Source organism: Haemaphysalis longicornis, unplaced genomic scaffold, assembly GCF_048455015.1.
Source record: "Haemaphysalis longicornis isolate Haplotype H1 unplaced genomic scaffold, Haemaphysalis longicornis Haplotype H1 scaffold_9, whole genome shotgun sequence".
NCBI lineage: Eukaryota > Metazoa > Arthropoda > Arachnida > Ixodida > Ixodidae > Haemaphysalis > Haemaphysalis longicornis.
The window spans coordinates 79,282,737-79,306,276 of NW_027526460.1; the positions used below are offsets into that span (position 1 = coordinate 79,282,737).

Sequence of the window (23,540 nt, forward strand, 5' to 3'; positions counted from 1 at the left end):
AGTAATGGCCTTAAAGGGACACTGAAGTGATATGTAAACATTGCGGGATTACTAGCGCAAATTGTAGCCCGGAGTCCCCAGGAATGTTTCGACCACTCTGGGCGCGTTTACGCGATTTTATTTAGTAGAAAAATTAATTCGAAAATGCTGATTGATTGATTGATTGATTGATTGATTGATTGATTGATTGTAGGGTTTTAACGCGCCGACGCAACGCAGGCGATGAGGCGCGCCGTAGTGGAGGGCTCCGGATTAATTTTGACCACCTGGGGATCTTTAACGTGCGCCGAAATATCGCACACACGGGCGTTTTTGCTTTTCGCCTCCATCAGAAAAGCGGCCGCCGCGGCCGGGAATCGAACCCGCGACCTCGTGCTCAGCAGCGCAACGCCTTAGCCACTGAGCCACCGCGGCGGGTCAATTCGAAAATGCTGTCCTCCTCTCTTTACGCTCGCCCATTTTCTGTGGCGTTTTCGTGTGACGTCAGGAGGTGCCGAGCTCGCAATTGGCTGCGCTACTGCACGGCTCCCCGGCCTTCAGACAGAGTTAGTCAGAGTCAGTTACCCAAGAGGTGCTGTCGGGCAAGTTAATCAAGCCGTGTGAAGTAAGCCCGCAATGGACGCGAAGCTGCGCCAAAACAGGCCCATCATCGTCGGTGAAGCAGACGACAAAGCCGACGGAAGGGTCCCGCTGACGCGCCCAACGGGGTGAGCACGGGGAACGCTGGGTAATAGCGCCCTATCGCCGCGCCATCTACACAGTGCTCCGTGAGTAAAAAGCGCCCTCCGCCCCCCCCAGCCGTGTTGGGAGTTTCTTGTCCCGCATGTCACGAAAGAACCGTTGGCTGGTTGAGGTAGAAGTTTAGCTTTGCTTTAAAAAACACATCACGTGTTAATATCTGCACTCGTCCAACTGTTTCTTTTGGTTTATAGATGGATTCAATCTGTGTTATAGTTATTGCATATAAGCAGTGATTTTTTTTCATTAAGCACTAGTTAGAAGGGCGAAGCTGTGTTGTTGCACGTTTTTCTTCTATCATTCTCATTTTCTTGCCCGTAGTATATGCATCAAGAAACTGTCCCTACTCTTCTTTAACCGTTCCCTCGCAAACACATACGTATACGTACAGCATAGTCCCTCATTGCTCTGATATTTGTTTACATGGTTTCCGCCGCGCACGGTGCCCGCTAAGCACGATGTCATGGCTTGGATTCCGCTGCTCCGGCTGCTTTTGGGACTAAAGCGAAAAACAGAAACGCGTCAGCATCATGAGATATCCCCAGGTGATCCAAGTGAACCCTTCACTACGGCGTTCCTCATGTGCAGTTGTATACATAGACCGGCCTAATTTGAACTTGCTTCGTCTGTCGCACGCACCGCTTGTAGCACGTGGACACGTGCCTAGCGACACCAAGTGGGTATGCGCCACAAATAAAGGAACAACAACAACAAAAACAACAACAACAATTACGCGACCCCAGCTCGTTCTTGCGTTTGTGCGTCTTGGAATGTGAGCATAAACAAAATTTGCACTGCTCATGGTTACCCATTCGGATCCCTTACGTCACTGCCCACTCGATCGACTGCGGACGTCTGGATCCTTAAACAAGGTATGTGTTTCCTGAGGTGAGGATTTGTTTTACCGCAGTTTTATCTTCCGTTTTCTTGCTTTCCTCGTGTCTTTGCGTCGGGGGTAATTTTGGACGTTATCCAAGCCGGCTATCTCCCTAGCGGATGCATCCTGCTATGCTGGGTTAGCGTTCTTCCGGCAACGGTATAATGAAAGGAATTCTTCCATAATTTCGGTCCTATTCCGTGTAACTGTCCTGTCTGGGACAATGGTTCTGCGTAAGTCAGACATACAATCCACTACAGGACACACTACATCAGAAGTCGAGTGGTAAGGGCAGGAGAAGGGTGAGGGATGCCGGAAATGAGATGGAGAAAGAGAGAACCGATACTAAGACTCAGTGAAACAATTCCCGAGGCTGAGTGCAATGAGTCGAGGCCACTGCGAACTCAGCACTTTGCGTACGGAAGCTGTTTGCAGTGCTTACTTGGACTTTGTTCTCGACCAGCTACCACACAGCAAATGACGTGCCGTGCTAACGTTCTGCGGATTAGCTACGATGGCACTGTCGTTTTATAAGACCAGATTCATTTTTTTTTTCCGCGAGGGAGATTGGGGTCCACGAATGTAGCACTGCTCCCGTTCCTCACACAAAAGGCAGAACGAATTTGGGACATCTACAGCAGGAGATCTGTGGGTTCCCGAGGATTGAGCTTCGTGCCCCGGAAGTGTTGCACGCCTTCGGTGTGAAGTTCTGCGCAGGTTTATGATAGATGGTCGGCGTCAGCTGTTGGAGTAGGGAGCGCAAACAAAAAATGAAGGAAGCTTACACTAAAGCGCAAGACTCAAAGGTAGCGAATCTGTACGCAACGTTCACGACCATCACGATTGTTCACGTCCACGATTGCAGCCGATTTGCTCCTTCACTGCTGCCGCAACAACCTGTACTCCATCGTTGTTTTAAGTGCGAATGCACTTCTTAAGCGACCCTGAACCTGCGTCCACCGGCGATGTCCGCATAGCATACCCACGTGGGGGATTGGCCAGGAATCTCCTCGTCTTCCTTGGCAACGGGGGGAGATGGGCGCGCGCTGCCTGGCCGCTGACATGGCACATACCCACGTGGGGGATTGGCCAAGAATCGGGCGTGAGAAGGGCTAATGCACCCGCTTAAAGGAGTACTGACACGAAATTTCAAAGCTGAGATCCGCTCTAGCAATCAAGTACAACGACAACACAAATAGGTGTCTGTGAATAAATGCATCTTTCTTTCTTTGTAGTTGTGTGTGTGTGTGTGTGTGTGATCTCTCTTTCGCGAACATTACCGAACCGCGCAAATTCAACTCGTGCATTCGCACTTTTACATTCTTCCCCTCGGGGAAATGCGGGGACTTTTTTTATATAAGCGTGAGCTTCCTTCATTTTTTTTAGAAGTGATGATAAATTTACATCACCTTGGAGGGGCGTACGCTATGACCTGTCTTTCTGAGTCAGAACAAGTGTTGTCATGATAACGGCGAACGCTGGAGTTTTTTGTTTTGTTTTGTTTTGTTTTTTGCCGCTCTTGGCCACTCTCCCAAGTAGGTATGCTTGGCTTGCAAACGTGTGACGATGACGCTGGGCGAGGCACGCACACTCGAGCACTCGGCATTTTCCTGGTTCTTTTAAATACCTGGCGGTCGCCTCAATCTTGGCCAATCTCTCCAAGTGGGTATGCTCGGCTTGACAAACGTGCGCAGGGGACGCTGGGCGGTCGTCGCGAGGCACGCACGTACGAGCGGTCGGCATTTTATTGGTTTTGTTAACTGCCGGGCGGCAGCCGCGGGGCCTGCGCTGACGTGCGCGCGCTCGGCAATTTTTTGGTATTTTTAACTGCGAACACGAAAAATTGCGATTTGCTAAGGAGTTGCTAAAGATTTGCTTCGCTCTTTAGAAAACTAAAGCAGTTCCACTCAACGTGAAAGCCATCGGAAGTGCAGAGCAGTGTGGCATCGTTCTCCGCTCTTTTCTCATCGCGCCCTTCCCCTCTCTGTCTCACTCCTCTCATGCTTAATTGAACGGAAGTTTGTTCAATGTGACTCAATTTTCCCGCCTTCGCAGTGTTTGCGTGCCTTCTCCTGGGACAGCTGGCATCCTTTTACTAGCATTTCTTGTTTCTTGTTTTGCATACCTGGAGCAGCACGAGCGAGAGTTCGGTTCTTTTTGTGCTTGCTTTCACCTCGTACGTGCTGGAGCCTTTCTGCGCCATTTGGAGGAGGAGGAGGTAACCTTTATTGTGGCAGGAAGACTCTACGTCAAGTGGGGGAAGGGGAAGTAGAAAGTGGGGGGTTTGTAACTTGGGACATCTTAAATGCGCACAGTTCGACCCAAAACAGGTGGGCTCCTTAAGAAGGCTGAACAGGCCGCGTGGGGTGAGGAGAGCAGGCTCACGACTCTAGACTGCTCGCGCTAGACCGCTTTTTAGGGAAAAGCGTGCAATTAAAGCCAGCATGAAGGGTTCCAGTGTACGAGGCTCGATGTAAAGAGAGGTTGCATTTGGAGGAGGCTTGAAGGTTCTGTAGCGCGCGAACTTCAGGCAGTGCCAGATTAGGCGCTGGAGATTGGCGGGAGTGGGGGAGGAACGCGTCGTTTTTCCGTTGGCGGCCACTTTTTTTCGCTTACCATCGTAAGAACCAATCCAATGAGCATTTTTAGCAAAATGGACGCGGGGACTGCTAATTTATTACATATTTTGCTTCAAATGTACCCACAGTCTGTTTTTTTTTTTTTTTTTTTTGCGCCAAATAATGAGGACATATTGACAAGTTCCAGCGGTTCCAGGAGGTTCGTACGGTTCTGCTTATATGAACCTCTTGTTCAACTGTCCTCTTTTGGCCAGAAGGCGGAATCGAGGGACAAGCGGATAACTTTTCAAACCCTCTGTTTGGGTGCGTAACACCGCGTGACTTCGTTGTCTATGACCGCGGACGGGCTACGACAACAAGGCGTGCCCCTTAAGTGCTCTGCACTTCTTAAAATGTCCACGTCGCGTCCATTTCAGTCGGGACTGGGTTTCACTTGCGAGGCCTCTGACCAATGGCATGCTCAGAAGCCTATGCCCCACATTGCTTGCGCTGCTTCACATCCGGGTAGCCTGGCTTTAGCCAATCAGGAATCGTTCGGAATGGACACTCCACAATCGACAAAACGAGAATACCGCCACGGAAATACGCAGGGGAGCGCCGACAAAAAGGGTTATTGCAGCGCTATTGCAACCTCAGACGCGTTCACTGCGGCGGTTCACGTGCAGTACAGACTGATTGTACCTGCAAATGGGAAGTATTTAGGGAAGTCACCTTTGTTCTTGACTGCATGACTGCATCGTAGGCAGAACATTACACCGCGCTCTGAGGCATGTTGTTTTGCCGCGTATGGAGATCCGGCGCGCGTTGTGCGCAGGAATTGCACCCTGCGCGGTGCAACAGTTACTGGGTTCATGCTTGTGCGAGTAGGCAAGCTGATGGACAACTGGAAAAAACACAGAGGGTTTACAACGTTGTACGACGGCAGCAAAAAGAGTTGTCGTCTAAGCTTGGGAGATGTGTGCTCACCCGCGCTTGCAAGGCGGATCCTGGAGGGAAGTAGGTTCTGTTTCGATGTTGCTGCGGGGATTTATGCGTACCCGTAGGTAAAAGATTTAAACTTGGGCTTTGAGGCGCGCGCTGCGGGGATTCATGTGTACCCGTAGCTAAAGGAGTAAAACTTGCACTTTGAGGCGCGCGCGTCGGGGATTTATGTGTACCCGTATATAAAATAGTTAAACTTGTACTTTGAGGTGTTCAAATGATTTATGTGCACTTGGAGCTAGTCTTTTTAGTTTGACGCTGTTGTTTTATTACCCCATAACCTCTGTAGTGTAGTGTAGATAGTTGCATAAACCCTTTGCTTCTTCTCATTGCAGCAACCAAGCCTCCAACTCTTCAATTTGACCTCGTCTTCAAGAATTTCATCATCTTCCTACTGAGCCGCATGCCCAAATGAGCTGAAGCCCAGGGCACGCCAATTTCTTGATCGATTGAATTAAGCCTCTTCAGTCTTAACTGATCAATACAACTCTGCCCCGTGCTTCGATATTTTTACGAAGTTGAATTATTCGTACACATCGCTTGGGTTCGGCACACTCTCCAGGTATTTGAAGAGGGTATACACCGGTGCATTGCATTGGAGCACGTTACTGCGAAAGGACGCAACCAACAGTATACTTAGCGAGAGCAATTCTTAACTTGTGCATACACTGCGACGGCGACAAAACAACACGATTTCACTGACTTTGGTCAGGCCGGACGCTCATCGCGACATCGTCTCGCACTGCTTGTCGCACCACTTAACCTGTCAGAGTACGTCCACTGTTTTTCTCCTCCACTCGGCGTGCCTCGCAGGATAACTATGACCGAGCCATGGGCAGGCCGGCATACTATCTCCTATCGTTTTGTCCTGACCGGATTGTGGAGTACGTAGCGGCAGAAGAGAACAAAAAATGGGTAGGCAATCGCGGCCGCGCGTCTTCTTTTTTTTCTTTTCTTTTTTATAGTTTTGTCGTTGTGCGGTCTCGGTCAAGCGCGCGCGCGTGACGGTGTCGTCAGCGATAGCGGGCACTCTCCGGCGCGGCGCCTAGTTGATCGGTAAATCATCGGCTGATTGCTAATCAGCGCCGCGCATTGTCTCCGGAACGCGCCTTATCGGTGTTACGTTCCAGGCCTGCCCGTGCGTCCCTCCTCGATACATCAGCTCCCGCTGCTACTGGGATCACGTAGGCATGCCGGACGGCTGACCGCGGGAACGCGCGCCGTCGGTAGTATATAGCTGCACGGTGGCGGAAGTTTTCTGCTGACGGCATGGCTGGCTTTGGGAAAACACGCGGCTGCAATTGCCTTTCGCGTCCGCTGTGCGGTGGCGGGAATTTTCGACCGCTGCAGTTTAACAGGTGTATACGGCGAATCGTTCGTTCGCGAAACGTTGTTAAATTGTTCCCGCGCAAAGACGAGGGCTAATCCGTATTGTTTTGCGTGCTGGCCGCGGTATTTTGCACGTCCCAGTCCTGTTAGCGTCCTATGTGTCTTTGTATGCGTAGCGCAGTTCAATAAACATCACTAACTAGCCCCATTCTGCGTCCTTGTGAACGAGGAGAAAGTTTTGAGCTACGCTGTCAACATTGACAAGCAGAGCCACGCAACTTACTTGAATTTCAAAGAGGAATATACGCAACAGTATACCCTCTTGCTCAAATAAGTAATAATTCCTCCTGCACCTCACTTGATTCGGCGTGACCACTTTGTGCGTGGTGATGGCGAGAAAGTCAGCAGAAAACAACGAAAAGCAACAATATTTGCAAGATTGTATTCAGGGCAAGAGAAAAGGGCTACCTAATCTCACCTTTCACGTGAGCGCTAGCTGCAGAAGACATCAGCAGGCTACGAGGGGTGACCTAGCCGTATGCGGCACTACAGCAGCTTGGGGAAGCAGCGATTTTGTCATTGAAAATACAGACATAAGTCAGTATTTTCTAATCCAGGCCGGCGTCCAAGCAGGATATTGGGGTATCGGGAGTTCTGCCTCTTTCCCACTTGATATGAAACGCCTCAGCGGGTCCCCACCATTCTAGCACATATTAGTGCTACTAGAATGAAACGGTGTTTACAATGCTACTGTCTTCCCGTAGGTTGACGCAAGATAATGATAATTTAGTCAGCCGAACGTTGGAGATAACGGTCGACAAGTAGTTCTCTTACGCCTGCCCTGCCCTGCGGCTATAGCTTGTATTCGATCACTGGCGAGGCACGCATGCAGACAACCATGTGAGTGCGCCGCTACTGGTTACGTCAGGCTCCGCGGGATGGCGGCACTTGTCCGTGCTACGCACACTATTTGGGTTGGTCGTTCCAAACTCTACCCCACCGAACACAAAGTAATGCCTCGAGTCCAATGTGAGTGCGATTAATTACATCTCTGTTGACACCACTGTTGAAAATCGGGTTCAAACGGAACAGACGACGCACGCCGGTGTATTCTTCTTCGGCGTGCGGGCGCAGGGGCATAAGCCGCGCTATGTCCGTGGCGCATCGGCCAAGTCCGTGGCCGTTTCCAGTATTGTCAAACGAAGAAATTGACAGTTAAACTTTTCCATGAATACCACCTATAGGCTGCGACCATTTCCTTGGAGGGACAGGGCGAAGCGCATGGCCTTGGTTCCGGATAGGAGAACGTGCGCAGGGATCGTTAGCTTTCAGCGTTCAGCTGACCCGAGGGGCCTCAATGGCACAACGGTGCGGTGGAGACAGGGCGACAAGATGCACCATTTGGTGGTGTTCAGAAGCCTGAAATATTTGAGAAGGCGAAGGTTCTCCGAACCTTCCTCGAGGGGTACCTAAACGGCCAAAACGGCACAGTACCAGTGCCTGACGGTCAGGACGGCCCTGCTGAGAGGGAGCTAGACGGATGGACGAACGGACCGACCGATTGACAGAAGGATGAACGGATGGACGGACGGACGGACAGCACAAAAGCCCTAACAGCACAAAAGCCCCGAAACTCCATACACCTGTGCTAAAGGGGTTTTGGGCCCTGTTCGGTCAAGTAGGTTCACATGGGTTCACAATGGACCCATATACGTTCACCACGCGTATCTCGAAGTACAAGTAAGGTTTCGACGTGCGAAAACCCTCACTTGAAGTTTTCTTCGGCCTGTAGAAGTTTTTACACTGCCTCCGTTAAAGACGTACGCCACGAAATGCAACATTGCGCAAAAAAAAAAAAAAAGCCTAACTGAAAAATTGCCCAGAGCGCAGTATACTCGAAATTACTCGTGCACATTTAAATGTTTTAACTAAGGTGAGAGTTTAGTAGTTAATTTTATTTCTCGCACTTCGGCCTGCACTGCCTTTGTACAACTCAAGTTTCACGAATCTATGCGAGCGACTGGACAATTGGAGCCGCTGTTCTCACGTTATCACTGCAACATACCTCATGGGCCGTTCAGAGAGATCTCACGGAGCCCATCGTGAACATAGCTGCGACGGAAAAAGAAATAAAAGAGTCGATTAAGTCAAAATGAATCTAAAATGAATCTGATTAATCTAAGCTTTTTCTCCTAGTAAACGTGAGTAATTATTGGCAGTTAAAGATTAGTGCAAACAGTAGTTTTCATTTTGGGCACTAGGAATGCGACATGCCCCTCAGTAGAGGAAAGGTGAAGCCATGGGGGAGAAAAACGTCGATCTTGCCTCGCATCTCCGACTTAATGCGGACAAGGACGGACAACACTGACATACAGAGCAAACAGTTCGAGAGTGTAGCAGAATCTTGAGTGCCTTCTTGGATAGGTAAGAACACTCTCCACGCATATCGGCCCGAGAATACCGGGATAAGAAGACCTGACGTAACAGTTTGTTGTGGCAGACCTCTTATCAGCGCATCTTCTTCTAGATGCGGGAGGTCAGCGCCTATACTTCACCCTGAAAAGGATTCGCTATGTCAGCCTTACTGAGTCTATCTATCAATAACTTTCTTCTTTCGGCAAGACTAAAAAGAGCGTCGCGTGCAGGGCATTGCGGAGACGTATAGTTTTCATTGCCAGACTGAGAAAAGTGCAAGTGCAAGCTGAGTGCACGCTTAGGTTGCCCCAGATGCCTTTTGACCACGCTCATGGACACCTGAATGTCCGGGCACTCCGGTTTGGAAACCAAGCTGCCTTTGAGCAGAACCGTAATGCGCATTGTCTGTTTAAATCCGGAAGAATTTTAGTCCGCTTGCATAAACGAGATGCGCAGCTAGTTTAATTAATTAATAAATAGTTTAGGTTTTGCTATTCTGTTTTCAAAGGTAGCAATTGTAAATGATCATGTAAAGCTAATTTAGTATGCTTTCGTAAGTTCCATAAAGTACTTTCTAATGACAGTTTCATCCTGGCGCGGGAGGTGGAGACGATGCCCCCGGACCCCCGAGTCATCAGCGGCCAAGCTCCACAGGTCCTGCCTGGCCGCATCAGACAGGACGCCCGCTCCATACTCCTCCGCATGCGGCTCGATTGCTGCAATGTGGCAGCCCGCTTGCGCCGACAAGGAAGTCGGTTATCACCCACATGTGCTGACTGCCCAGAGCCGGAAACCCTGGAGCACATGCTCTGCTCCTGCCGCCAGCACGATGCCCCGAGAGCAGTGCTTCGGGCCGCACTCCAGCGTCTCGGCTGCTTAGCCACACCCTGATGGACTTGCTTTTCCCGACGGGCCCCGACTACATCCGGAGGGAAGCCTTCCGGCTTGTCCTGTCCTTCCTCGAGAAGATTAACTTCATGAAATGGCTGTAGCCCAATGACTGCGGGCCAGCCTTACGCACTCATTGTCTCTTTCTTTCTATCCCTCTTTCTCTGTCCCCATTTGTTCTCACCTATCCCCTTTCACTCCCCTTCTCCCCCTCTCCCGGACTGCGTTGTATGCTGGTGAACTCAAATTAGTTCAAAATATCCCCAGTCCACTTCTTTCCCACTTTCTATTTCACTCACTCACTCACTCACTCACTCACTCACTCACTCACTCACTCACTCACTCACTCACTCACTCACTCACTCACTCACTCACTCACTCACTCACTCACTCACTCACTCACTCACTCACTCACTCACTCACTCACTCACTCACTCACTCACTCACTCACTCACTCACTCACTCACTCACTCATTCTAGCTGCACAATGCACCTGCACTATTCTAGTGCACCGCTAGCCTTGGCATCCATATGATCATTTACTTATCGTGGAACACTCAGATGATACGTATATTCAAAAAGTTGAGTGTCGCATGTTTGCTAAGATAATGTGAAGTCTTTCCTACGTTTATGGAGAAGAAAGTTACTGAACCATGCATTATCTTACAGGGCCTTAATGTATGGCATGGGCTGCTTTTTAATAGTACGCGGAAGGGCAAAACCAACTGCATCATTAAAATATTGCTGAAGATGCACTTTAAACATTCCACACAAATGAACCGCAAAGTGTCTGCGTTCATTCATCCTTGGCCTCCCGTCTTGCGACCTGTTCAACCAGATTATTGTTCTGATCTCTTAGGTACATCTGTATCAACGGTGTTGAAAACGATATCTGAGACATTTTTCTAGTGGTATGGCGCTCCCCTTAGTTCGGACCAATTTTGGCAAAGCCGTTCGAAACAGTATCGACATGTTTTACGTCATTATCCGCCAATAAGAGTGTAAGTACTTCGTACAATAATGAACGCTATGTTGAGAAAATGTGCTCTCTTGGCACACAAAAAAATATCTCGGGACACCTAGGTTTGCTTATGTGCGTTGAAGCTGAAAGCCTGGAAGACTATTATGTGGGGGGACGTTCTGCATACACATACGCCCGTCAACCCAATAACCACGCTACTTTACCGGCCTTAATACACCTTAATATACCATAATCCACTTTAAGAAGCCTTAGTCCCACCATAATCCGTATTAAAGGCAAACAGCACTAAAAATTTCGATCTCTTGAAAACCTCATTTTCGTATAGTCTGCCTAAATAACTGCAAGATACAGAATATGACAGCTGAAATACGCGTATCCGCGGCGAAAATGACCATCAAAAATCGGAGATTTGGAAATCGAAATTTCGGAGAGCGTGGCCGTTACGGCCAGGCTGAAGATGTTCCAGCTGGCCCAGCCGGCGAGCAAGCAACGGCAATCGGCCGGCCGCCAGGAGCAAACCTGCGCGCAACGCATCACCCTTGCCGCAGTCCTAGGAGAAACGCGCCCAGCGGAGCTCGACCGCTTCTCCTGCCTGGACGTAGGAAAAAGCGCAGGGCCGGCCGCAATGTCACTTCCTATTCATAGCTGTTTGCGCGACCCGCCAGTCAGGTGCAACGTCGCCTGCGACGGAGCTACTTTAGGCGCTGATAACTAATTAATAACGCATTTCACGGCGCTACCACTCGTGTCCCAGTTGGTTTGGTGGTACGTACTGTACGGAATTCGAAGTGAATTTGGCCGAGGTGAAATTTGAGTGCAGTTGACCTTTAACTTGCTTAATCCACATTTATCCCCTTAATCCACCCTATTTCCCATTTTAATAATAATAATAATAATAATCAATCAATCAATCAATCAATCAATCAATCAATCAATCAATCAATCAATCAATCAATCAATCAATCAATCAATCAATCAATCAATCAATCAATCAATCAATCATGTTTATTTACGTGCCCAGGAACAGCCAGAGGCCTGAGTGCTGGCGCACGGATAGTTACATGAAAACAAAATACAAGAAACATATTGCAAGAAACAAACAAGCGACAAGACACACACAAATTGAAGTAGCGAAAATTACAGAAATAAACCACAGGCGGAGCCTGGGTACAGATAAAAAAGAAAAAAAGAAGATGCCTTTGTGGCTCAGCTTATTGTAATGAATACACAACAAGCAGAGAACAAAGTTTGACAGTAATACGGCAAAAACAATGAGAAGAGTATAGAGACAAATGATAAGACAAGCATGATAAGTAAACAGTTTCAAAAACAGGCAACTATATATAATAATAATAATCAATCAATCAATCATGTTTATTTACGTGCCCAGAATAATAATAATAATAATAATAATAATAATAATAATAATAATAATAATAATAATATTAATAATCCACTACAATCCATCTTCCACTACCTTAATTCTCTTTGTGTTAATCGATAACTTAATGTACATTAATGTACCTAAATATCTCTTAATTCAACCTTAATCTACCTCAATCCTTACATTATCCGCCTTATTTCGTCTTACTGATAACTGCCATCGATTACTAATCAGTGATTATTGGACCCTAGTTCTTTATAATCCACCTAAATAGCACCGTACTAATCATTGCTATCAATCACTAATCGATCATTCATTAACTTAGGCATCATTAATCAGGCCTTTAAATGGCTGACATGGTTTGGTTCGCTTCTGGAATTTATTAATTGGGCCACGTGGGTTTTTGTACCATTCGTTTAGACGCCGGGGTAGTTCGAAGGTCGGCCTTATAATGGGGCATATAGGGCTTATGCTATAGTAACTTCACCCGTAAAGAATACTGTACAAAGCTGCACAATATTCCAATAAGTACTTTTGAAGGCATCAATAAAGTAAAACCTAACCTAACCTAAGGACTATTCAAAATGATTAAAAGGCTGAGTCAATTTAAATGTAGTTTTACTACATAGCCCCACCACCCGTCCTCCTCGTTAGTATAGTGGTCAGTATCCCCGCCTGTCACGCGGGAGACCGGGGTTCGATTCCCCGACGGGGAGCTTTTTTTTTTTTTATTCTACAATGGGTTCACGCTAAAAATGACATTGGGGTCACCCTGAAGGACCGTGACAACATATTCAGCGTCCGCTATTATGTGGTGTTTTTATTCAGTGCAATTACAACTAATTTTCTTTAGGTTTCAGTCCAGAACAATTCCAGAACAATCTTACGCGATCACCACACGGCCTCCAAAGCGACAAGAGCAGCTAATTCTCAGTGTCATAGTGATGAATTTAAACGTGACTGCGAGTTAAAGCGTTCCTCTCAATAACCAACCAACACGGCCATATCAGTCATGTGACCTCACTGGGCATACCGTAGATAAGGGGCTACCTGAGGAGGGACACCAAGGATGTTGCAAGGCCATCGGCTCGAAAGTTGGCAGGTACGAATGAGGGGACTCATACACATCTTTAACGGGAAGTGACGTCATCAAAAATTCTCGCGTACCGCACCCAAAGCCAACGTTACAGGGAAAGTTCCAAAGCGATCCCAACCTGCGCGCTGATGCGAATAATAATAATGGGTCCAGCTAAATACAGGTGTCCTTGTGGAAGATAGAACCAGTGGAGATCTTTAAAACATGACACCATAATTTGAGGTGACATCACCAATTAAGTGCATCGTTAAGAAGTGGCTTAACTTCCGGTTACCGCACCGAATTCACTGTCGCTGACGTCGTCTCCTTATATGTCAGTGTAGTGTAGTAAAGAAGCCCAGTACACAGAAGTGGTAGATTCGCGAAACTGGTTGCTACTCCACTGCCGTTTTTGTCCCGTGCCATAGTCGCATTGTAAAATTCACAAAAAACAAGACATTCCTCGTGGCACCTTCGCTTACGTGCTTTGAAGGCGAAAGCTAGATGATACGTACGAATGATTTCTTAAACAGCCGCATTGTATTTGCGCCTATATCTTCACTTTCATGTGTCTGTCATTCGGCGCAAATCACTTCAATTGTACGGATGTACAATTATGCTCTTCCATGTGGTTGTTTACGTAAGTACGGACACAACCTTGCTTCGGTGCAGGATCTAATACCGTCGAGAAAACGAGAAAAATTCATTGGTTGAGAGTGGCAGATTCGTATAATTTGAAAATACTTCGTGATTTCCTGATAACATGCATCTGCCGTCCATACAAATAGACAGAAAAAGTACACTATATGAAACCAAGGCCACAATGATCCGATACGGGCTTTCTATGAATTTTTCTTCGTTACCGTCTGTCGCCCGGAAACATTTCTACCGCATGATTCCTTGTGAGTTGTTTAATGGTCCATCGATCCCCATCAAAATGCACGCGGAGCGTACAAATAGATGTACTCCGTGAATTTCGGGATAACTCAGCCTCGCCATTAGTCGAACAAATACGCGAGCAAATTTTCTGAATGCGCACTAAATGTAAAAAGGCCTGAAACCTTTGAAAGAACACACATATAGCTTCTTTGATCATTCATCAGTCCTTCAGATATGCAACATCGCCGTGTTTGGCTTGATTTGCGCGTCTGAAACGACTTCCGTGCGAGATCCTTTCGGGGAATATCTTCAGCAGGAATGTTATGCAGGCGAGCAGTACGCCGCTGATGTAGACAAAGAAGTTTTCCCAGAAGCTTACGGGTGCCATTGCAGGGATTTCGGAGTGCAAAGTTCGACCGAGCCGCAGCGTCGGCTTTAGTTTCCGCAGCATGATCAAGTCATGCTGCTGCTCGTGGCCGTGTTCCAGCAGCCTCGTGACTGTTCTCTTCAGGGCCGCTCCGCGAGGGAAGTTCTTAGGCACCGGAAGTTGTCTTGACTTGCGCGAACTCCAAGTTTGCGAATAGACAATTCGGTGTAAACATCTAATCTCGTGATGTAGACGTGCGTCCCAAGCATAGCGCGCCTTAAACATTTCCCACCCTGTCCATCACGGGTGTTGGTACAGCTGCTGCAGTTTACGAGCAGGCTGTTCGGTGTCTTGCCAATGTCCGTGGTCAAAGTCGTAATGGAACGGTTCCCTGGAGAAGGCAGATCTAGGCAGGGAAGCACTTTTTTCGCCCTGGCCTGTTTAACAAGGTCGTCGATGTTTCTGATCGGCCTCTCTAAAGTCGAGACGTTGACTTCCGGCGTTATGATAGACTGCAGGTATGTGCAGACAAACAGCATGCCAAACGCGCAGGAGAGTACAAGGATTCGAGTCCTGTTACTGCGACATGGGGGTGGCGCTGGATAGCCACGTCACACGCAGATAGAAACAAGAAAAAGCACGCATCGGGCAAAGCTCGTGTGATACAGCGGTGTTTGGCACAAGTAGATTCCAAGGACCACAAAAGCGCCGCCAATGACCGCCACCAGAAGACGGCCAGAGTAGAGGATGGTGCGGAATAACCGTGGAGGAACTTTTGTGCTTTCGCGAGACAAACAATTGATTGAGCGGTAGGCGCTGATAGCCCGGACGTCAATCAGGCCGCCGACGTATTCAAAAAGTCCTGAAGGCAACACAGAGATGTCGATTTCCTTTCTGTGGACTTTGTATAAAATGTGGTCTTCGCCGATTCCGGTCCCTCTGAAGTGATACGGGACTATCGTCGCGTTAAATTCCAACAGGATATTCTTCAGGAGATCTGCCTCCGGTAACCTTGTGCAGCTGGTGTAGACACTTGTGATGGTAATGGTTACGTCCGTCGCCACAATTCACTTTTTACCATTGAACATGGTGTACGAAGCGTTTACGTGGTTGTCAAAGAGCTGCGATGGTGACGTCAGGATCCTCCGGTGGGTGTCGCAGTGGCGGAAGCTGTCCTCTGCCACATCGATGGCCGTTTCGTTAACACCTACGAGGATGCAGGAGAGCTCTGGATATTCCTTGAACGGAAGCCACTCACCAGGTTCAAGCGCGACAACAAATCGGACGAGCGACAAACTGAACGCGGTCGCGTTCAGCTTTGCAGAAAAAAACACCTCCCACTGCGCTTTGTGAAAAAATGGTACCAGTGCCCAGACCTTGGTATTCTGACTCACGTGGGACCTGAGTGTGTCCAGCTGTCACTCACCCAATCGGGTCTATTGCAGAACGGGTAACGCGAGGTCCTTCGTCCACTTCGGAGGATTTGCAGGAACGTGCTGCCCGAGCCACATGCAGCTCAAGTCTCCTCGGATGGCGTGCGGACACACCCACATCTCGTATCTTGTGGGGTGAATTTAAGTGCGGCAGACAGCAGCAAAGGATTAACATATTCGATGCGGAACGTGCAGCCATCTGTTCGCAATGAGTGGGTAACTCAGGCGCCAAGAGAAATATCGACTCACCGCCGCAAGTGCCAGTAATCTAATGCAACGTCAACGTTCCCGTTATTCTCAAATGCGTTTGCATGGATGTAGAAAAACTAGTAAAAGTAAGACGCCGTGAACAAAATTTTCGACGTGGCCGCCGTAAAATTTCACAGACCTCCGACTCATCGAGCAAAACTGCCAATTTTTTCCCTTTCTTTTTCAACTTAAACAGCGAATCGCTCAAAAATCAAATGCCCACTTACTTAAAAATGGTCATACAGGCGGCAATTACTGTCGGCGTGCTTGCTGTGTTCGTTAATGTGCTTCCGTTTGGTCAAGCGAAACTGAGACACCACGTACACCCTACCCACCAAGATCCCACAACATTAGGATCCCGCGATCTTCAGATTAAATACAGCACAATTTTGTTGCGACCATTGTATTCAAGTGCGCCAGGTGCAGCCTTCCGGTTGAACACTTTTTACAGCGTTTGCTTAGTCCGCGTATTTTCAAAAATTCTGATCTTTACTTCCAAAGCACTGCACGCGTGCCATCATGGACGAAATGCATTAGAATAGGAAACTAATTGCCAAACGAGTGAAATTCGGGTGTTTGCATTCCGCACGGAGTATTCGATTCGTGGCCAGAATTTTTTTGAGGGAGCGCTTCAGAGCCGCAAACTGGGGTCGTAAAAGCTTTTCAGGGCACTTCCGTCTGTTTACGTGCATTGAAGGCGAAAGTCTTACTGTAACACCGTGTTTACGTATCTTCTCCCTCCCCATACAGGGTTGGGGGGGGGGGGGGGGGGGGGGGTAACGATGCGGTCAACAAAGCAGCTCGAGAGCTCACGACCCGAGCAGGACCAAGCCTCGTCCCCTTACAAGGAGCCCGATCAGCCCGAGACAGCTTACTAAGCTATCAAGAAATCACCACACAATACCGCCTCTCCCGCCGAATGTATCCGCCCACACATCGGGATCTTACTAAAGCCGAAGAACGTCTGTGGCGCCTACTACAGACAGACGCACTGCCATGTCGCTCCATACTGCAACATATTCACCCGAATTTATATCCGTCACCAAGTTGTGACCCCGGATCCCAACCATGAGACAGAGATAATTAGAAGGATAAGAATGGGGTGGAGTGCATTCGGCAGGCATTCCCAGATAATGAATGGCAGCCTACCATTGCCCCTGAAGAAGAAAGCATGACAGCTGCATTTTACCGCCACTTACCTACGGGGCAGAAACATGAAGGCTCGCTAAAGGGGTTCTGGAACGGAAGATGGTTGGTGTAACATTAAGGGACAAGAAGAGAGCGGAGTGGGTCAGGGAGCAAACGCGTTTTAATGACATACTAGTAGAAATTAAGAAGAAATGGGCATGTAATGCGAATGTAATGCAGGGCATGTAATGCGGAGACAAGATAACCGTTGGTCATTAAGGGCAACGGAGTGGATCCCAAGACGTTTGCGGGGATAAACTGGTCGCAATTAGCACAGGACCGGGATAATTGAAGATTAATGGGAGAGGCCTTTGCCCTGGAGTGGGCGTATATAGGCTGGTGGTGGTGGTGATGATGATGATATCCGTCACCTAATTGCCCTGCATATGGTGCGGAAGACACACTCGCCCATCTCATATGGCATGCTCTGAAGACCCCTTTCCCTTGATCGCCTCAGTCAAGCTCTGGGAGAAGGCGCTATGCAGCTCGGTCACCCAGACTAGCCCAATGGGGCTCAAATAAAGTTTCTCTCTCTCTCTCTCTCTCTCTCTCTCTCTCTCTCTCTCTCAGACCTGCAAACCCAGCAGGGTCTCGCGGAAAGAGCTGCCACAGACACCAGCAGGCTGCGGCTATCGGTCACCGAACGCACTTAAACCAGGCTTTTGAAATAAATGTTTGCTCTCTCTCTTTCTCTTCGTTTCTTGGTCTTACGGCGCGAAATACGAAAGAAAGAAGACCGGCACACACAACAGCTTCCCTAGAATTAGGGTTCTGCGTGGCTGGTGGTCACTTGTCCCACACACGCGCCATCACGTTTACGTGCGCGTCACGCACTATTCCATGACTTGTACGTTTAAATTTCGCATTTTTGTGAAGTGGGCACATTAGCCCCTCAAACCAACTGATTCCCGGCCAATGTCCTAAGTGGGTATGTTCCAAAAAGCACGAAACAGTAAAAATTAAAGCCGTTCCACTCAATATAAAACCTGTCGGAAGTGCAGAGCACGGATTCGACATAATGGGCTGTAGCGCCGTTATCCGCTCACTGCTACCACCCAATGCAATTCAAATTTCCCACCTTCGCAGTGCTCGCGCTCCCCCTGCCTGAAACTGCGCCAACGGGAGTTCTGTTCTTCTTTGTGCTTGCTTTTCCTCCCGCACTTGCCGGCGTTGCACCGCCACTTTTTTTCGCTTACTACCGTAAAAACCAACCCAACAAGCGTTCCTAAGTAAATGAACGCGGGCGCTACCGGTTAATTACGTATATTTTGCCTCAACTACAGTTTTCTTTGCGCTGAACAACGGAGAGATGTATTACAAGAGCCAGTGGTTTACGAGTTTCGAACGCTTATGACTATATAAACCGCTTGGCTTTCGAAGCATCTAGGTTACGCCGCTACGACGGTACGCCGTGTGGCTCTACTTGGGTCCAGCGAGCGAGCTACGACGACAAGGCGAGTCCCTAAAGTGTTCTGCACTTTAGGGTGGTGGTCCTGGTTGTGGTGAACGTTTATTGGAGCAACAGGGGAAGGGGAAGGGGTGTGGGAAGCCTCCTTAGTCCAGAAGGCCTCGTGACCGCGCTGCTCGCTTTTTGTTCCACTGCTATCAACGTGCAGCATACGCTACTGGACTCCTACTCTGGATACCAGGGTTCGAATCTCATAAAAATTCAAATCCATTTTTAAATGCAGAGCATTTCAGTAACTCACAATGTCACCCGCGTTGACGTCCGTAGTCGTAGTCCGCACCCCTCCCCCTACACTATATAAAAAAAATACTATCCGGCGCCTGGTTTCGATCCCTCGACCCTGCGGGGCGGAACGCAATGTACATGGGGCTCTACCATGCACTGCGCCACAAAGCCGACACAGAATGGGAGGCTACGAACGCGCCTTATATCCTTGACTCATTCAAACTACGTCAAGAAGCTGCTGATACAACGCATTCACTACCACCAACTCCCCAAACACTAAACGTTAACGCAATACACCCACCCCCTATGCGACGCATTTACTCGAGTCCCCCTCGCGGGGAGATGGGACCGCCAAAAAAATTCCCCCGCATTTCCCCGAGGGGGAGAATGTGAAAGTGCGAATGCACGGTTGTCGGCCCGCTTGCGGCGCTTGCGCTCGGCCCCCGCAGCCCACCGCCTCGCCGCCTTCTCTTCCATCTCTTCCATCGGGTTTGTTGTATCACGTGTACACCACGCAGTTATCAAGCCGCTATAACGCCGCTGAGTCGCCAACGCACGCCGCTGACGACGTAGTTTGAATGCGTTAAAGATATAAGGCGCGTCAACACTGATATCACCGTCGCGTCCGTGGCTTGATCGGTAGAGCGTCGCGCTGCGGCCGCAAAGTCCGCGGATCGAAACCTGGCGCCGGATGCTGTTTCTTTATAGAGGAGCACTGCGGACGCCGACGCCGCCGCCGGCGGTGGATGGTTTGGGGTCGCTTATAAAGTGCACTTAAAACAACGCGTTGTGGACTGCGAACGCGTTGTGGACTGCCGGCACGTGCGAGAACCGCTCGCGCTGTTCGTTCCAGGCAGGGGGCGCGCGAGCACTGCGAAGGCAGGAAATTTTAACTGCTTTGGACAAACCTCCGTTCAATTCATCAAGAGAGAAGTGAGACAGGGAGGCGAAGAGCGTGATGGGTAGTAGCAGTAAGCGGATAACGGTGCCACAGGCCGTTATGGCGAATCACTGCTCTGCATTTACGACAGATTTCACGTTGAGTGGAACGGCTTTAATTTTTTTTATTTACTCTTTGCGATAACTGCCGTTTTGTGTACCGGGCAACTACAATGGTCAACTTCTAGGGTCAATGTAGGCAGTCTAATAGCAAAGTGCCCGCGCCCCATGTGTTCCTACGGAGCACCTTTGAATCGGCTTCAATGATATACATAGCTGCTTTGGTGGAATGACATGTTTGGGTTCAATATTACCAGCTTTGCGTCAAAATATGGAGGTCCCATGATCTTTTATTAAAGCGGAAGCTTTCTTAGTGGGACCGATGGCTTCCTGTCAAAAAACTAATGCGTTTCTCCATAGACCACTTGGTCGACCGAAAAGCCCGGATAGATCTCTGTGCAGACGACGCGTGCGTGAAACCGGGCTCCCGTTGTGTCAGAAGGGTTACTTAAAAATCACGAATAAGGAACGGTTCCAGATAAGACAATACACACATCTACCACGAAGAATGAGTGCAAAAGTATACGTTTATCTCATAAACCACGTATCGGCATACATTTAGATCGGTCGTAGAGATGCGCTTACTTAGTGCGCGAGAAATCATCCCACGGGTCTGTTCTTGGTATGCGATTTCGGTCTTTGAAGGTTTGATTATTGATTGGACAGACATTCAGAGAAGCGTGGACGCACTTTTAGAGAAGTTTTTGACGACCTTTTCACGCACTTTTGATGTGAAAAAGCTTTCGCGCTTCTCTCAACTTTGTTTGGGAAGGGGGAATAAAGTTTTTTTAATATACACCATAACACCCATCGAGGGCATCGAGTGACGCGTTAGACATGCTTTCAGGGAAGTCGCTTAAAATTACTTAAGCACCGAAAACTTCCTTCCCTGCAGTCAGGATTGTTTTCTCAGGACGATGCCTTGACCTCAACTTGTGAATTCCGAAAAAAAAAAAAATCCAATTACACCATCTTCCCGAAGGGGAACCGTGAGTAGTATGCGAAACAGCCATGGGGTCGACTGAAGTTCCCATTAGTTTTCATTTCGTCGTTTCCGTTGACGTTCAGCTCCGCGTGCCTTGTTGTCTCGTTGTATCATTAGCTTCTTGACGTAGTTTGAATGAGTGAAGGACATAAGACGCGTTCGTAGCACATGCTCCTGTCTCGGTTTGTAGCGCAGTGGGAAGAGCGCCACGTACCTCCCGTTGCGGCCAGAGAGTCATGGGATCGAAACCGGGCGCCGCATAACTATTTCTTTTTGTAGTGGCCTGCGCTGTCGTCAGCCCAAACGCTGACGGGGCTGAAGAGACGCGCATGCGCAGTAGAGTGCGGACGGCGGACGGCGGACAACCACAACGAGGGAGGGAGGGACACAGCCCCGAGCATGAGATGCTTCGCATCTAAAACATGGGAAAGCGGTCCAGATGAATGCCACGGCCTAATCGAGATAAATGCGAGAATGAATGTCTTTACTTAAATCGTTCTCGACATTGTTCTTTCACTCGCTCCGTTTCCTTTCTTTTACCAGCGCAGCCACGAACGCACAACATCATGGAGGCACGAAAAACACGAAGCTGGGAAAGAGATGGCCGAATTAACGTTTTCACCTTTGCGCGACATTTTCTAGTAAAAACCTATTTTACAAAGTTGAATTTTACACCGTTTGTTTCTTAGAGGAAGTCTCCCTTTTTCTGATGAAGGCGGAAAGAAAAACGTCCGTGTGTACGAGATTGCGGCGCGCGTTAAAGACCACCAGGTGGTCAAAAGTCAAGTAAAGTTTATTTTGCCGTTGAAGAGAAGTACAATTCTTAAAATATACAGACTAGGGTCCAAAGTCCCATGACTGTCACGGGACCCTCGATGAGCAATTACAAAGCATGGACGCTTAAAGAAACAGCGATGAAAAATTTATGCAATGGTAAAGGTAAATAATTATCAGATCATAAATATACAGTAGGTAGAAACCTTGTGCAAAGATACAATAGCTATACACACACAAACACACACATGCTAAACACTAAGAAGTTCAGGATGCATAATATTTCGCGCAATAGGGACAGCACTTGCCCGAAAAAAATAAAAGTAATCTTAATGAAGTGATATGTTTAAAACAAAGTGTGATGAGACATATCGAAAATTCACTTTTAGACAGGGATAAATGAACTGCAAAGAAATATACTAGTTCTGCAAAAGAAGATCTTTTAGCGCTTTTTTTAAATGCCGATAGGGACAAGCCAGATTTTAGGTGCACAGTTCCACAGAGAAATCGAAGTGAGCACTCCTTTTTCCGTAGTCAGTGTAAACTGTTGGCATTAAAAAAATTAGTTGACAGGCAAATCTAGTGGGGTTTGGATTACGCAAATACTGATTATTGATAAATTTAAAAGAGACTTGGTGGTTAATTAATTTAATCAACATCACAGCAATGCTGTAATGAAACAGGCAGTTGATTGACAATACATTAAACTTGCGTTGCAGTAATGTCGAACTATATAAACAGTACTATTTGAAATGATGCGTAATGCTTGGTTTTGGATGTGTTGAACAGAGTGAAAAACGTATTTATAAGTGTTGCCCCGTGCAATGATACCATAATTCACGTGGCTGTGAATGAATGAAAAACAGAGTGACAGCAAGGTATGCGTAGGAAGGTAATTCTTAGCCTTGAATAGTGCTCGAATGCCGAACGCAGTCGCTGTTTCTGGGTGGTTTATGTGATAGTTAAACTTAAAGGAGCCATGAAGACAAAATACAAGTTGGGTTTATTATAAAGACTGCTTAGTCCCGATAAAAATGATACCAATATCATTGCAATCTTCGAACAAATAATGGAGATATTAAAGAAAACGTGTGAAGCCGTGGCGACCCCCTAGGCAATTTCCCGCAACTTTTCTATGACGTCACGGAACCTTCTTTGTGTGATTGGCGGCCGCCTAACCGAGCTGTCGCGACGACACATGACTGGACGTCTGTAATGGGGCCTCTAGTTCCATTTGACCGCATCACTTGAATGCTAACGTGCAGTTAACGCACTAAAAATTATATTTTATTGTTCGCCCGTATGACGTCATTCTTGCTCATAACACGTCACTGTGGCGCAAAATTTGAAAGTTTTTAACTACTTCTTGCTTTTTTTTCATTAAAAAAACACCTTTTGTGGCTCTAATGGAGCTGAGTGAGATACTGAGTCCTAGTGCTTTCAAATTAAACGAACTTGTATTTTCTCTCCATGGCTCCTTTAAGGCAACAATCGAGGTGGATACCTAGGAATGTAGTGCAGTCACAAGGGGGAATTGAAGGATTACCGAGCGACAAGGAAGGGACCAACGGCAACTGTCTGTGGCTTGACCTAAAAATCACAAATTTAGTCTTACTAGGATTAACAATTAAATGGTTCTTTCCGCACCAATCCAAGATATTAATGAGAACAGAATTTAATTTATCTGTCAAGGAACTTAAGCATTTGTCAGACATCGAAACGGTT

At 47.9% G+C, this 23,540-nt stretch overlaps 1 non-coding gene across 1 annotated transcript; it reads left to right on the top strand.

Annotated features, from left to right (window-relative positions):
- Positions 1–12,817: 12,817 nt before the first annotated feature.
- On the top strand, positions 12,818–12,889 carry Trnad-guc (transfer RNA aspartic acid (anticodon GUC)). The gene has a single exon. It is a non-coding gene; the product is annotated as a tRNA-Asp (tRNA).
- The last annotated feature ends 10,651 nt before the right edge of the window (positions 12,890–23,540 follow it).